The sequence below is a fragment of the Anabrus simplex genome, chromosome 2 (genome assembly GCF_040414725.1).
Source record: "Anabrus simplex isolate iqAnaSimp1 chromosome 2, ASM4041472v1, whole genome shotgun sequence".
Classification (NCBI taxonomy): Eukaryota; Metazoa; Arthropoda; class Insecta; order Orthoptera; family Tettigoniidae; genus Anabrus; species Anabrus simplex.
In genome coordinates this window covers 223,842,906-223,861,074 of record NC_090266.1, presented here as the reverse complement: position 1 = coordinate 223,861,074, position 18,169 = coordinate 223,842,906, and positions in this window count along the sequence as shown.

Genomic DNA, 18,169 nt, shown 5'->3' with positions numbered 1-18,169 from the left:
AAAATCGTAAATGAACAATCGCTTGAATTATAAGACAAAAGGAAATCGTGAAGAGAGGATGAAAGACTTCCTATACGTTAGATACCCTAATATCACCGAGTCGGAAGAAAAATAAATGTGAAGACCATCAGTATCGAAAAAACAAACCAAACCCAATGGCACTACAGCCCTTGAAGGGCCTTGGCTAACCAAGCGACCGCTGCTCAGCCCAAAGGCCTGCAGATTACGAGGTGTCATGTGGTCAGCACGACGAATCCTCTCAGCCGTTATTTTTGGCTTTCAATACCGGGACCCTTACCTCACCGTCAGATGGCTCCTCTATTCTAATCATGTAGGCTGAGTGGACCTCGAACCAGCCCTCGGCTCCAGGTAAAAATCTCTGACCTGTCCGGGAATCGAACCCGGGGCCTCCGGGTAAGAGGCAGGCACGCTACCAATACACCACAGGGCCGTTTATCAGTATCGAAAGCCCATCAAATTGGCCAACAATAGCATTACGTTGACGACTGTATTGTAATGTACTTTATCTCTTCGGCTAAATATTGGGGGGATGCAGTTTGGGACTAAGTTCAATTTCTTTCCTTACCATATCGTTCCTCCGGTTCATGTTCTGATAACTACTCGTACCTGACATACTGGGTCATCGTAGTATTCCAGCTAATAGTTCCCTGCTCTGAAGCGCTGACAGGAATGAGGAGAGTGCACTCTTAATTGAAAACGGCAGAGCAGTGTTCACCGCTGTCTGTGTCTGGGTCTTTCCAGCTCTTGGAACTGGCACTGTTAGAACGGCAGGGTAGTACCCATTCTTCGAGAAAAGTTAGAGTATGTGCCATTCTTCATCTTCATCGAGCTTATAAATAAAGAAAATATCAGTGGCAACATGTTAAAGGCTTTGTACACCTGCCAATTTTTTTTTAAATATTAACCCGATAACTGGATTTTTATACTGGAAGGAAGGGATCAAATCAAGATCAGCAATAATGAAACAAATGAAACTCTTAAGCTAGGAAGCGAGTACGTCATGACAAGCTGAGTGAACCTCGAAGCCATGTCTCTCACCGGATGTGGAAATTTCCTGTCTAAATTTTTGATTTCCCGATGGCGAATCGAACCCACGTCCTTCCAGGTGAACTGAGCACGCCTTTACAACCTCGGCATGGCACAAAATGAGAAGTGGTGTACTCACATGCGTTATAATAACAAGTTACTCAATCATATTTATATACCATGTTGTAGCCCTCGAAAGACATTACGTTGATGGGTTAAATATTTAGTGAATTTTCTTCATGTATAGAAAACTACTGCAGCATTCAAATATTAGCTCAAAATAGTTTATCACACATCCTTTGTACTCAGTGCAGATATATAATGAGTTTGTTGTGTGTTGAAATGACCTATTATCTGTCTATATACTGGATATGAATATATTGTTTCATTTTCCTTGACAATATTTACTCTATGAAATATACTTAGATACTGAATAGGTTCAACTTCAAAATCGTAATTGTCCAGAAACTGTTACACATTATTTTTAAAATTACCTACTGAAATAAAAGTAAAAGAGCAATTATGAAGTGACACGACCTACTGATTTTATTAACAATAATATTGTCCTCTCAATTCTCCTGATTTCCAAAATTACAGGCAAATGTTAGTTGGGAAGCATGCAGTACTTGCCTTCAGGGTAAAGCTCATGCTTCGATTATCGGTGCTGGCAAATTTATATGACCACCTTTATTGGAAACATTTCTTTGTTTTCACGGAGTAACTCGAGACATATACTGTAGATGAAATAAGAAACGGAAGCATAAAACATTTCATCAAAAATGTCATTAGTCGAAACCTGTCCTCCTAGTGCGGAATCTTAAGATTCATTTCCTTCTATCGTCGCTGCGTCTTGACAAACCGCTATGGGGAAATATTTCAGCTTAGTACTCTGACCAGAAATGTTCTGCCATCTAAGGTTCATTATTGCACGAACTCTTTCAACGAATTGTAATTCTAAGTGATACATGTGCTGCGGGTCAGTATTTCTCCCCTCAACATTTTCACATAACGGTATTTTGAGGCTCAACGATGATATGTTAATGCACTGAAATGCTGGAATATAATTCGACGAGTCTTCTCTCTACTGTTAGCCGGGCTGATTGTTTCTGTTCCCAAGCTGTGAGCTTCGATCGCGTCTCGGTCTGATGGTATTTGAATTTTCTCTTATACACCAGGCTCGTGTCGGTAGGTTTACGGGCAGGAAAATAACTCGCACGGGACATAATTGCACCTCGACTTGTCCGAAAACCATAAAAGTGCTTCGTGGCGTGTAAAACAAATATTATCCGTTTCATTATTTTCCCTCTTCTTGACATTTTCCCAATTTCTTACAGTTGGCACTTTGTATGGACTTAGCCAATTTTTACGGCTAATGTCCTTCCCTACACCAACCCTGTTTGAGAGATTTATCCGGTATAGCGTATTTCTGTGGTGGTTTCTGCTGTGACATGTTGGAACGCAAACACCAAACACCCAGTCCCGAGCTAATGGAATCAACCAAACGAAGATGAAATCCCTGGGTGATTCTGAAATCAAAGTCATGGCCTCTGAACCGACAGCCAGCACACTGACCATTCAGCCAAGGAGCCGGAAAATACTATTAGTATTATTATTAGATGAGCTGTTCCTACATTCTTTAAGAAATATGAGAGATTTCAAAAGTGATACTTAATACAAATCATATAGTTCTCCAGTTATAACCAGTTGATCTTGGCCACTGAAATCTGTCTTTGGTTACAGTTCCCTTTTTAAATTACTGCCAAAATAGCACGTCATTATTGTTCGATTAAAAGTCGTTATTCACTTACGAGGACTAATCAAAGTCAACGGAGCGAGCTCGTTACTGGTACGAGTCGTGTGGTGATAAGCTTGCATTCGGGAAATGACAGAGTATAAGGGAAGGTTATCATTGATTTACCATCTTTATATCAAGAAAAGCTTTGTCAGGCCTAATTACTTGTATAGGTCGGGAATTAAACACAGGCCCCAAGGACGGTAACTAATTTCACTTACCATTATACTACGACGGGGATGCTCATCCAGCTCGGCGTCAAATCTAATTAATTACTAACCTGCATAATAATAATAATAATAATAATTATAATAATTATAATAATAAATTCGAGCAAGTTGGCTGCGCGGTGTGAGTCACGTAACTATGAGCTTACATTAGGAGGATAGTGGGTTCGAGCTACACTGTCGTTAGCCCTGAAGATGGTCTTCCGTGGTTTCTCATTTTCACACCAGGCAAGTGCTGGAAGTGTTCCTTAATAAAGGCCACTGTAATTTCACTCCCTGCCCTAGGACCCTTTTCCGGTAATAGTGTCGCCATAATACCTGCCTGTCTGCCTGCACCGGTGCAACGTAAAAACAGCATAATAGTAAGTAGTTTGGCCTATGCCGACGAGTTAGTCTTAGTCTTAAAGGCACATTGTGCTTAATGCCTGTGGTCTAATATCTTGCAACTTGAAAATAAGGGGAATGAGAAAGACATCGTCGTTGAAGAAACTAAACTCCGTATATCATAATGCTGTTCCAGCAAAGCATGGTACTTAACTTACGTCAGCTATTTGTGCCGTCAGTGACCCTATACATGCGTAAAAATGTAAAGCTCTTCTGCAAAGAACGGATGAATTCGATTGATGAAACTGTATGCATAAACCGGCTTCCGTGTTGGGGATCACGTGACTCAAAAGAGCAGGATATTTTTGCTAGAAAAGTAACGGATTCGGTCATGGAGGGTAACTGAAGTAGAGGCAGACAAAGAATATAATGATTAGACCCAGTTCCTAACTTAGATATAAGAGGTATAGAACTAAATGCCAATTACAAATGGAAGATTTTGGCGGCATTTAGTAAATACACTGATGCTTGCAGAATGAATGGTTAAAGGTTTAAAAGTATATCATGAATACGTATGTATCGATGCCTTTCTTTTAAATCTTCGTATGTGACACTGCTCCTCCTACCCATTATGTTCGTTAAGACTGTTCACGCCTCCCAGCTACATATTTCGATGCCGTCCATCAAAATAATTTTCGTTGAGTTCATTTTCCTCTGTTAACGTGTAAAGTAAAACGAACATTTAAATACATTATACTGTAGGAGTTCGTAAATTCGCCATGCAAACAACACCCCTAAAATAGGGTACGGTAAGTTCCATCTTCCTTTACAAACTAGCATAGGAAATGTATTTCAACGAAACTTATTCTGATGGACTGCAATCGAGTATAAGTATGTGGCTGGGAGTCGTGACCAATCGTAAGGAATATAATGAGTAGGATGAGCATTGGGACATACGAGGTTTTAAAAGAACGCCATCGATATGTATGCATGTATGCCAAACGTCATTATAATAATATGAGCTGTGACGGACGGGAACGGTAATGGAAACAATAGACCAAAGGATTGCTTTAATATTAAATATTTAATTCCGTAGGTAATTTCAATTATTTTTCACAGAAAAGTGCTGCAATCTTGGTTCTGACCTGGGGAGAGAAAGCCATACAAGTACCGGGGTGGAACAACCTGTTGCTGGGTGAACAACACACGCTCGCCCGCACGGCTTGCGGTCACAGCCGTATTTGCCCGACTTGGCGCAGCCCGACCGGTAGTCACCACAAAACCGCATTTATAAGTTTCTAAACCAGTGTTTGGGTCCAGACAGCATTCCAAACTTTGGCAACCTGTGACTATCCTCTCAATAGCTCATCATTCCAGTCTTGCCTGGTCATAACTAATCAGTATCCCTTTCAGTACTTCGAAACAAAATCCTGTGATGCAGTATCACATAGACGACAGCCTGTGACGTTAAACGTAGTTAGAAGAGGTATCAATGCTACCATATCCTGCGAAATTTTGGATTGTCTTCCGAATATTCTAGAAAATTGGCGCATGCCACAGAAATACTCGTTGACAGGAAGAAGGATTTCGTGTAAATCCCTCTTCTGTAAAAATTGGGCATAGACGTGAAATTATCGAGTCTTACTCTTAAAATGGACAACATTACACACAACCTATTTAACATTGGCTAAAATACAACCAATAATACAATACGCATATTTTTTTTCCATTTTAATGAAGAGAAATACCATCGTTACAGAAACTAAACCTCGTATGTCACAATGATATTCCTATCTATTATTTTCCTTTAGGCTTGTCACCCCTTCCAGCCGCACATGGATATGCAGTCCATCAGAGAATACTTTGGTATCAACGGCTTACTTCTAAGACCTCGTATGTCTCAATGCTCTTCCTTAAGACTGGTCGCACCTGCCAGCCACACATTTATATGCAGTTCATCAGAATAATTCTAGTAGTGTTCGTTTTCCTGTGCTGATGTGTAAAGGAAACTAGTGTAGACCTTGCCATATCGTAGTGTAGAGATCTTTGCAAGCGAATTTGTGCATTCCTACAGAATAATGTATATAAGGTTAATTTTCCTTTACGCGTTACCATAGGAAAAAATAAACACAACGAACATTGTTCTGATGGGCTGCATATCCACATGCGGCTGGAAGGCATAACCAGTCTTAAGGAATACATTGGGTAGGAAGAGCATTGGGACATACGAGGTATTAGAAGTAAGCCATCGATATGTCCATATACATATCTCATGGTTTCCCATTTTCACACCAGGCAAATGCTGGGTCTGTACCTTAATTAAGGCCACGGCCGCTTCCTTCCAACTCCTAGGCCTTTCCTATCCCATCGTCGTCATAAGACCTATTTGTGTCGGTGCGACGTAAAGCCCCTAGCAAAGAAAGCATATCCCTATCTAAATATGTAAAAGAAAATTAACTTTAATTGCATTATATTTTAGGATTATGTAAAACCGTCATACATACATACATCCCTACAGTCTGAAACAATAAGACTGATTTTCAGAACTTCCGTGTATAGAACTACCGTGTATAGGATACTTAATGTTATTGCACTGTAGGACAGCATTTTATGTGGTGTGTGAGTTGCACGGGTGTTTGGGACAGGATAAGCACCCAGTCCCTAGTCCAATGCAATTAACCATTTACGGTTAAAATCTCCAATCCAGCCGGGAATCGAACCCGGGGCCTTTTGAACTGAAGAGCAGTACGTTGACTATTCAGCCAAGTAGCCGGACACTACGTCTGTTGAAGAATGATATACATCTACAATATAAGTATGGGAGGAATGTGAATAAGCTTCTTGTTAGATTAATGAGAAGAAGTTATGCAAATCTCTGGATTTGAGCTGTGTAAGGGTTTCATTTTCCGTAACTTCATCCCTAAAATGACATGTTTTTAAATGACGTCAATGCGCCTGCGTAAAGGGCTATCTGGTATTATTTTTGGAGAAATACTGACCCTTAGCACATATATTATGAAAGGGAAGGAATTCCTTGACAATTGATGCACAATATTGAACCTTAGATGACAGAATATTAACGCTGAAAGTTCTAAACTAAAATATTTCAAATTGTGATTTTTGCAGGCGCAAAGACGAATCTTCCGAAATGTTCTCTAAATCTCCGACATGTACACACCCGGACAAATAAAAATCTTGCAACGAACATCACGCACACTCAGGCCTATACCATTCATGGATGTGTGCTCTACGACGCAAGGGTTAAATCAATCGCTCAAGAGATTTACAGCCATTAGGACCACATCCGTGGCGTATTCAAATACCTCGATTAGGTTTTCTCTTTATAATTTCGATTAGTTTACTACTTGAATTCTGCGAAAATTCTGAGATTGTAACGTACATGTAAAGTATGCGTTTTCAGTTCTGTATGGGAGTCATGGCCGTGTGGTATAATCACTTGTTTCACACCAAGGCACCTGAAGTTTGAATACAAACCAATGTATGCGAGACTTTACAAATTATAATAATTCTCATTTCTGTGGTTCATATTCCACCCAAAACTTCAGTTTCCGTGCTATGGTCACGAGTAGTTTTCCTTATTCAGCCTGCGAACTTGTATGAATGTACTAACAAGTAATTGGCTCCATGACCCTATATTTGTAGTTTACACCATCGTCTCTTCTACTCCTAAGCCTCTTAAATTGCTCACTGTCTGCGGCCGAGTTCATAACATCCCTAGGTGGTCTATCCTCTTCTATTCGTAGAACAAGACTACTTACCAAAACTCGTTCGAAAGCACCTCCCATTCACCTTCCTTATATTTCCATTATCAATACCATTATGCATTTTGTTCCGGTCTGATTATACCAAATATCATTCTTAGTTCTTTCTTTTCCGTTGCATCTAATTTAAAGATAACGGTGAAGTTAAAGATAAATATAAAATCATCCTTCTTATCCCTAGAAGGGCAAAGGTCGGCTACTAGATGGTTGCTCTTTCATCTCTAATGCAGTGCAGTGAGATTAATCACATTTGGGTTGTATTAAGAGTTTGCAAATACGAGACATTTTCTATTAAATTATTGTTTCTACTTATTTGCTAATTTCAGTAATTCAAAATTTAATTTAAAAATTTTCAGATTTTTCTTTCTGAATTCGTTTGATCACTCTATGTCGCCTGTAAATGTTCCATTCGTTTTCAAGTCAATTTTCCATAGACACCCATGTACTTCGGTTTATTGATATTCTTGACCATTGCGGGCCTGCTTGTGATGTGCAGAAGTCTTCTCGTCTACAACATGGTCAGCCGCTGTGACGTTTACCAAATCGCGAGTCCCACATGGTACCTGTGATGTCCATCTGTCGTCTTGCATTTTCCCGATATGACATCCTCATGTCCATTTCTGTCCGTTGATTCTCTCTGCGCTATCTGTTTTCGCTGATATTTGTGAGAGTGACTCATTGGTAATTTTATCTCTTATTGTTATTCTTATTACCTTGGATTCCATCTTCCTTTAATATATTTGCAATGCGATCATTTTTCTGTTTGTTGGCCACCATATTTAGCTTCTACAGAAATTTGACGGGTAAACACAGGATTCAAGCATGTAAAATTCGAGTATTCTGTTTAACTTTCTGTCGAATAGAAAATCTGAAGAGACCAGAAAGCCTTCTAAGCTAGTGATATACTTATTTTAATTTCTATTCCATGCTATTCTAGAAGGAAGTTAACTGTCCTAAGTATATATATTTGTTTGCTAGTTGCTTTACGTCGCACCGACATATGTAGGTCTTATGGCGACGATGGGATAGGAAAGGGCTGGGAGTGTGAATGAAGCGGCCATGGCATTAATTTAGGTACCTGGTGTGAAAGTGGGAAACCGCGGAAAACCATATTCAGGGATGCCTACAGTGGGGTTCAAGCCCACTGTCTCCCGGATGCAAGCTCACAGCAGCGCGCTCCTAACCGCACGACCAACTCGCGTGGTCCTATGTATATTATCGTCGCTGCGAGAGCAATACCGCGTATCTGACAATGCACTCCCCATCCGTTATTTTCCTGGAGACTGGTCACGCCTCAGAGCCACATGTGGATATCAAGTCCATCAGAACAATTTTCACAGTGTTCATTTTCCTATGGTAATGTGTACAGGAATGTTGACCTTAAATGCACTATATTGTAGGAGTACGTAAATACTTCAAGCAAACATGAATTCCTGCAGTACGGTACGATAAGGTTCATTTTCCTTTTTCCTTTCCTGAAGACTGGTCACGCCTCAGAGCCACATATGGATATCCAGTCCATCAGAACAATTTTCGCAGTGTTCATTTTCCTATGGTAATGTGTACAGGAATGTTGACCTTAAATGCATTATATTGTAGGAGTACGTAAATACTTCAAGCAAACATAAATTCCTGCAGTACTGTACGTTAAGGTTCATTTTCCTTTATACACCCGCATAGGAAAATGAACACAAGGAAAATTGTTCTGATAGACTGCATATCTGTATGTGACTGAGAAGCATGACCATTTATAAGGAATATAATGGATAGGAAGTGCTTTGTCAGATATACGGCATTGCACCCGCAGCGACGTTATAAACCTTTACACATGGAAATAAAGCCCCATCTACCTATGTAAGCTTCTCTAATAAATTTTTCATTAGCTGTGTTCTTGTCTTATTCGTTGACAGGCCTGTAGTTTTGCTTTGCGTGGTGGATTGTTGAGGCATTTTCTGAAGTTCCCCTGGTATTTTGGAGCACAGAACTACATCTAAATTAAAAGTCGAAAGTCGATTCTCATTTATGTTTATTCCGTTTTTATGGTTTCTTTTTTTTTTTTTGCTAGGGGCTTTACGTCGCACCGACACAGATAGGTCTTATGGCGACGATGGGATAGGAAAGGCCTAGGAGTTGGAAGGAAGCGGCCGTGGCCTTAATTAAGGTACAGCCCCAGCATTTGCCTGGTGTGAAAATGGGAAACCACGGAAAACCATTTTCAGGGCTGCCGATAGTGGGATTCGAACCTACTATCTCCCGGATGCAAGCTCACAGCCGCGCGCCTCTACGCGCATGGCCAACTCGCCCGGTTTTTATGGTTTCAATCCGTTTTACCTCTAACTCAGGAGTGTGATATTGAGAGAGATACTCCTTAGTTTCCGCTCGTACAATAAATTTGGCCATGCAGGTGAGCGACTCTATCTTCATCAGCGGCTGATATCTAGGGAAAGAAGCCCAGTAAAATACAAACAACAACTATGCAGTTATTATTATTATTATTATTATTATTATTATTATTATTATTATTATTATTATTATTATTATTATATTCATATGTTCTGCCATTACTCTTCTTCTGCTGTTTCTCTTTCCTTACTTAAGTCCCCTTGAAGACTTAGTCGTGTTTTGCAGAACTTTACAGGTCAAAGGTTATAATTTACCGAAGGCGGCAATTTGAGAGAGAGTAGCTCTGACCTTCGAACTTGGTAGTATCAAAGCAACGCCCAACTACTTCTTACATTTACTGATGAACTCATAGAGCTGGACGGGCGCTCCCTTTCAGCACGTGTAGATGTATGATGTGCCCTTCACCCTGTCAGCAACGTTACAACTTCCCTCCACTAGAAAGGTCAATTACACTCCTCTGTTCTACCGTAGACAGGTGAGCTGATACACGTGCAGCCATGATGTTAATCTGGTACATTCAAAACGATAATAGTGGTCAAGAGAACTGTTTTCACCACAGCGTTTAAATGTTAAAGGACAAGCTTTGAAGGGAATTTTCCTTTAATACGAATAAAGAATTTCCTATAATGATGATACTTTCAGTTCATTTCCGTGGAGTTTTACTGTAAGGAGGCAGTTTAATAACTATCAGGCAATGTTTCATTTCTTCCACATTTAATCGAAAAGAACTTATACGTGAAGCCACCGCTGTTTTCATTAACAAAGGTGTTGTGATTTGGGAATAAAATTACTTTGGTCTTAGCGTTCAATATCTAAATTGGGTCCTTCTGAGTAAGTATCTAAAATAGCTGAAAATCTGATATGAAAAGCACCAGGAAGTTACACTAGTGTATTGCTTGCATATACTCCAAGTTCAATAGTAATACTTTCCAGATTTGTTTGCATAATGCATACAGTACAATACTGTATACAGTGCAACGTAACGTAACGGCACTTTTAACAGGGTAATCCTCTCTTTCGTTTTTGGATTGAAACATTTGGGAACTAAAGTTGATCAGATTATTATTCTGTAGACCAAGTGAATGATACAAGTGCTCATATCAACACAGAGGGCTTTTGTAGACCATGTGAATAAACCAATACAATGCTATTAACTGGGAACTAAAATTCAACAACGCGGGATTTTAGGCAGCAGAAAATCTAACTTTCTACCATAAACGAACATTATTGTAAGTTTAACTGCGAATATAGAAGCAAGTAGAGTACATCAACGTGCAGTATCATTAACCTCTGGTAGGTAAGTAATAAATATTGATACTGCACAATAACTAAGTTCAGGTGGAATGTTATAGATTAAAATTTTACCTTACCGGTAATGAAAATGTATCTCTTGTAATTTACTTCTAATTACAGCATAACAGAAAATAGCCATTACCGGCAGTTAATTTAAAATGTATAATTGTGACTTATAATTCGATAAACTAAGAGTTAAGAACTCTTTATAAATTATATACATGTCTATATTCTTAACGTTCATGAACGTTATATATTTTCCAGAAGGAATTTGCATATCTGGGTAATTATTTCCAAATACTGTATAGTAATTAATAAAATATTTTATAATTTTAACACATCATTTCCACGGTCCAAATGAGCCATGAAAACCATGAAGTCGTCGTTCATAAAAGATCAATATTAGCAAAGTGGCCCTGTATGATGATCACATCTTTACGGGTCCTTGTGGTACATGTACCCTATCCAATTGGTTAATATGTTTGTTCGAAAACATTTGTCGTCACAAAGTCTGTCATACAGTTTATATAAATTACGAAACCTACAGACGCTAAGGATCTGTTGGAGCAGTCATCACTTTCTCATCGAAATTAGTTCTATAGTTCTGAAGGTCTCCATTTGTTCTTAATAATCTGTTCCTTCCTCGTATTTGCTTTAAGTGAATATTACATTGTTCTTGAAATCGGAGTATCTATGTAACTAAAGACCCCATTTTCTACGTTACATTGTAATAGAAATCCTAGAAGACAGGGAACCCCGGATCATTTACTGTGAAGACATAGAACTTACGAGGAGGTTTATCATATTCCTATACTAATAATGTTTGAGAAATACAGGCATTAACTAAATGGAAGGGATGAGTTTCTTTCATTGGAAAATTAGTCACTCTAAGAAATACACCCGACGGTATACTGAACAAATGTGCTTTGCCATGTGTTCGCTTAAGTTATGAAATCTCTGAAAATTGACTAACATGAAGAGTAGCACATAAAGTTATATTGAATGATGGATAATATAAAAGATGGTGCTGAATCTGTAGGAAAGACAATGATAGGTCATCTTAAGGCTCAGCCATGATACCTGATGAACAAGTAACTATAAAGGATGGTACTTTTGTACAAAAGAATAAACTCTGCTTAAGAGGTTTCAACTGAACAAAGGTCGGACACCATGGCTAAATGCTTATCGTGATATCCTATGGTCCAGTGGGTCCACAGTTCGATTCTCTGGCGGGTTGGGGATTTAAAATGCATTGGTTAATTCCAATGGCTTGGGGACTGGGGGTGTGGGCCGCCTTAATCATTAAAATTCATCGTAGTTAGAGCCCCATCCTTCTAGACGTGTAGGTCTCCTATACGGCGTCAACTCGGAAGACCTGCACCAGGCCACTTCGGAGGCCACACTCCATTGTACTTTAAATGAGCAAGTCTGCAGTAAACAAGTCCGTAAATAAGTAGCCTAATCGTTCTATTACAACGATCTCATGACTTACTGTCAACGGTTCTGAAGGGTTTTCTTTTCAAAATGAACTCAATCAGCTAATGCTTAGTGAAAGCTGTAGAAGTGCTTTAATTATGAATATGTTCTTAGATCTATAGTATTTAACAGCGAGCACAGGAATTTACTTCAAGTCTGAGACTCAATTATGGAAGTAAAAGAGAACTACCTTTCACTATTCGGTTTATTATCATTCTCTTTGATGTATCGTTACTCGATCAAACGAAGAGTTAATAACAGTAATTGCGTAAGGAGACTAGAGAAGTAATATTATTGCCCTTAAGAATGTATTTTTAGTGAGCGTCATCTATTCTCATATTTTAATACGGCAGGTCGTGCTGTGCTGAAAGAAGGACGATATTTACAAGGGTATTTCAGTGAGCCAATATGAATTTTTAAAATTCAGCAAGTCTGAATGCAGTGCAAAAAGTAGGCCTATATACTTTGCAGAAGTGTAACACTTTATAAAATATTACTGACCCACTGCATGCTTCGTATGTTCTGTCTCAAAACTTGGGTTGACTATAATGTTTTCCTTCAACCTACCCCCAAACCATCTCACGTGAATACATTCAGGTTCTGGATACTGCTGCAAACTGGTGGGTTAGTGTACGTTTACGATATGATAGATATTACGTTGTCATTTTACCTTCAGCCCATACATGACATCCATGAGGGATGCGTTGATGGAATTATTGCCTTTAAGGAAAAGGAATTCTAGTTTTTAATAAATATCAGTAAGTGTAAGCGATTATTTGGGCGCACGGAATGAACTTGTAGTCAAGTTTTCATATCTGCTACCGTGTATAAAAGAGGGTAAATTTCATACGCTTCGTTTTTGTCTTCTCAATCCACTCAATCCACTTTTGGTCTCTTCATTTTCTTCTTCGAGCTCTCAGGCTTCCAATATCTGCATAAAGCATATATACTTTATGCTCCAGAATGAAATCCATCCTGTGAAACAATGGAAATATTTGTCCTATATTCAGCCTCAACACAGCGAGATAGTTCCAATTTCTTTATAAAGAGCAGATCGACCTAGAATATCTCACCGGCTTAACGCAACAGCAAGCTTCATCTCTAGTCACTGTATCCGACAGAAATATTTCCTATTTTTATTCCTTTATTCTCAATCTCCATAAAAATAATAGAAAGAGAAGAAAACCTAGTGAATGGCTGCGCGGTTTGTTCATGTAGCTGTCAGCTTGCATTCAGGAGATAGAGGGTTCGAACCCCATTGTTCGCAGTCCTGAAAATGGTTTTCCGGAGCTCTTTCCTATCCCGTCGTCGACATGATACCTACCTGGGTCGGTGCGACGTAAGAAAAATAAACAGAAGCAATTATGCAAATATATGATAATACTGGTACTAAGCGTAAGCTACAACAGAAGTGAATGTGTTTACGTAAATAATTTGAAATAATTTTTAAAATTTCGGTAAAAATCTATAGGGAATCTGTCACCTGGGAGACAGCAAATCGACGGCTTACTTCTGAGAACTCGTATGTCCCAACGCTCATCCTACCCATTATATTCCTTAAGATTGGTGACGCATGCCAACCATACATTGATATGCTGTCCATCCGAATTATTTTCGTAGTGTTCATATTCCTGTGCTAGTGTGTAAATGAAACTAGACATTACCATACCGTATTGTAGGAATGTTGTTTGCAAGCAAATATGCGCACTTCTACATTGTAAAGTATTTATGGTTCAGTTTCCTTTGCACGCATCCATAGGAAAATGAACGCAACGAACAACGTTCTGATGGGCTGCATATCCACATCTGACGGGGAGGCGTGACCAGTCTTAAGGAATGTAATGGATTGGAAGAGCATTGGGACGTACAAGGTTTTAGAAGTAAGCGATCGCAATGCAGATCAGTGGTGATTGATAATATTCCGCTACTCTGTTACCATACAAGACGGTGCTTATCAACGGTGTGAATATTTTTACATCTCCTCAATCGTGCATTTTATTGAACTGAGGCTTTAATGGAATTCAGTAAAAAAATCAGTTTTACGTATACAAGTAATGGAATGTGTTACATTACGTTAGTGTAATATCGGAAAATAATAAAAGTGCACACATTTCTGAACTTATAATTCACAACAAGAGCATATTTTCTTTTGATACATTATTATACCTCCCCTGCGAATGATGTGACCTTGGAGAGGCTCGAGAGTGCCAGTGAAGCAGGTAGGCGAACCGTAGGTGCAACCATACCGGATGGGTGTCTGTCCAGAGACGAAACTCACGATTGGTTCTTCGAAAGTGGGGTAGCAGCTTTTCGGAAGTTGCAGTCTAGGTGGTAGGCTGATATGGCCTTGTAATAATACTTAATACGGCTTACCTATGTTGATACTACTACGCGGATGAAAGCAAGCGGAAAATACAGACGTAACTAACACCCGAGGACATGCAGCTCTCTTTCTGTGTGAATTACGTACAGTTGTTGGCTTTCTGCGGGGTAAAATATTCCGGAAGTAAAATAGTTCCCCATTCGGATCTCTGGGTGTGAACTACTCGAGAGGATGAAGTCATTAGGAAGATGAATACAGGCATTCTACGAGTCGGAAGGTGGGCTCTTAGAAGCTTGATTGCCGGGCTGAGTGGCTCAGACGGTTGAAGCGCTGGCCTTCTGACCCCAACTTGGCAGGTTCGATCCTGGCTCAGTCCTGTGGTATTTGAAGGTGCTCAAATACGTCAGCCTCGTGTCGGTAAATTTTCTGGCATGTAAAAAGAACTCCTGCGGGACTAAATTCCGGCACCTCGGCGTCTCCGAAGACCGAAAAAGTAGTTATTGGGACGTAAAACAAATAGCATTATTATTTATTATTAGAAGCTTGATTCGTTGCGGTAGGTTAGAGAATATAAAAAGGAAATGGATAGAGTAAATTACATGTAGTTGACATAAGTGAAGTACGTTGGTGGAAAGAGCAAGATGTTTGGTCAGGCGGATACGAAATTATCAACCTGAAATCACACAGGGGAACTGCAGGAGATGGTTTAATAATGAATAGGAAAATATGGCAGCGGGTAAGCTACTGCGACCAACATTGTGAAAGAATTGTTGTTCTCAAGATAGACACCAAGCCTATATCCACCACAATAGCGAAGGTCTATATGCCTACTATTTTAACGGATGATGAAGAAATCGAAAGAATATATCACGAGATAGAAGATTTAACACAATATGTAAAAGGTGACGAAAACCTCATTGTGACAGGAGACTGGAATGCAGTGGCAGGCCAAGGTATAGAAGGTAATTCAGTAGGATAATTCGGATTGGACAAAGAAAAATACGAGGAAGTCGGCTGGTTGAATTCTGACCGATCATTATTTAGTCCTAACTAATACTTGTTTCACACGCCACAAACGACGACTGTATAACTGGGTTTAGGCAGAGATTCAGAAACCAGGTGTTGGACTGCAAGACTTTCCCAGGAGCCGTCGTGGACTCTGACCACAATTTGTTCGTCATGGAATGCCAACTGCAGTTAAAGAAAATAAAAAGGAAGGAATTCTAGGAGATGGGATCCATAAAAGTTGAAAAAAGTGAGTGTGGGGATTGTTTCAAGGAACATATTGCATAAGGACTAAATGAAAAGGCTGCAGGAAACACAATAGAGGAAGAATGGACAGTCGTGAAGGATGAGGTCAGTAGGGCTCCTAAATAAATATTAAGAAGAATGTAAATATGAACTAAGTATCAATGGATGACTTAGGAGATACTAGACCTCATTGACGAACGACAAAATTACAAGAATGCAAAACATGACGTGCGCAGAAAACAATACAGGCGATTAAGGAATGAAGTAGATAGAAAGTGCAGGACAGCTAACGAAGAATGGTTGAAAGAGAAGTACAAGTATGTTGAAGGTTGTATGGTTGTAGAAAGGTAGATGCTGCATACAGAAAAATCAAAGAAACCAGTGGAGAAATAAAAACGTGGTGTATGAATATTAAGAGCTCAGGTGGAAAAACTACTTCTAAGGAAAGAAAACAGGTCAGAAAGATGACAAGAATACATCAAAGAGTTGTATCAGTGTAAATAACTAGATGATAAGGTTCTGGAACAAGAAGATGCTGTTCATGCTGTTGAAATAGCAGATCCAGTTTTGAGGTCAGAATTCGACAGAGCTTTGAGAGACAAAATAGAAACAAGGCACCTGGAATTTACGAGATACACTCAGAATTACTCACTGCCTCTGGAGCAACCATCATGGCAATGTTATTCCATTTAATGTGTAAGACGTATGATACATGAGACGTGCCTTCTGATTTTAGGCAGAATGTTGTTACATCTATTCCCAAGATAGTGGGTCCTGACAAGAGTGAAAACTTTTGCACCATTAGATTAGTATCTCACGCCTGCAAATTATTAACACCTATTATTTACAGAGAAATGGAAAGATAAGTTGAAACTGAGTTGGGAGAAGATCAATTTGGCTTCAGAAGGTATCTGGGAACACGTGAAACAATCCTGACTTTACGTCTGAACTTAGAGGACCGAATTATGAATGACAAGCCGACATACATGGCTTTCGTATATCAAGAAAAGGAATTTGATAATGTTGATGGACTAAGCTATTTGAGATTCTGAATGTGATCAGGATTAGATACAGAGAAAGAATAATAGTCTACAATCTGTACAGAAATCATTCTGCAGTGGTAAGAATAGAGAACTTTGAAAAAGTAGCAACTTTCCAGAAATGAGTGAGGCAAGGTTGCAGTTCGTTTTTCCTTTTCAGTGTTTATATAGAACAGGCGGCAAAGGAAATCAACGAGGAATTTGGAAAGGGTGTCACAATACAAGGAAAGGAAATCAAGACACTGATTTTTGCCGATTATATTGGTATTTGTCTGATTCTGTGGCAAATCTGGAGAAATTGCTGAATGGTATGGACAGATTCATGGAGAAAGGGTACAAATCATTCCAAAACAAAAGTAATGGAGTGCAGCCGTGTTATTCTGGAAATATTAGATTAGGAAATGAAGTCTTAAAGGAAGTAGATGAATATGGTTACTTGGGTAGTAAAATAACTAACGGCCGGGCTGAGTGGCTCAGACGGTTAAGGCGCTGGCCTTCTAACCCCAACTTGGCAGGTTCGATCCTGGCTCAGTCCGGTGGTATTTGAAGGTGCTCAAATACGACAGCCCCGTGTCGGTAGATTTACTGGCACGTAAAAGAACTCCTGCGGGACTAAATTCCGGCACCTCGGCGTCTCCGAAGACCTTAAAAATTAGTTAGTGGGACGTAAAACAAATAACATTATTATTATTAAATAACTAACGATGGCAAAAGTACATAGACAGAAAATGCGGACTTGCACAAGCAAAGAAGGCCTTTGCTCACTTCCGAACATTGATATCGGAATTAGATTGATATTATTGAAGCCTTTCTTCTTGAGCTTGACATTGTATGGAAACGAAACATGGACGATAATCAGCTCAGAAAGAAAAGAGAATAGAAGCTTTTGAAATGTGGTGTTACAGAAGAATGCTGAAGGTGAGATGGGAAGATCGAAGCACACATGAAGAGATACTGAATAGAATTGGTTAGAGGGCATTGATTTTGAAAAATTTGACGAGTAAGACACGCAGGACTTTTCAGTTGGTTTTTGAGGGAAGTGTAGGCTGTAAGAACGGTAGGGGTAGAGGGAGGTATGAATGTGATAAGCAGATTAGAAAATTTGTATGATGAATTAGTTACGTAGAAATGAAGAGATTAGCACAGAATAAGCTGGCACGGAAAGTTGCATCAAACCCGTGTATGGACTGATGGCTCAAAGAACAACAACA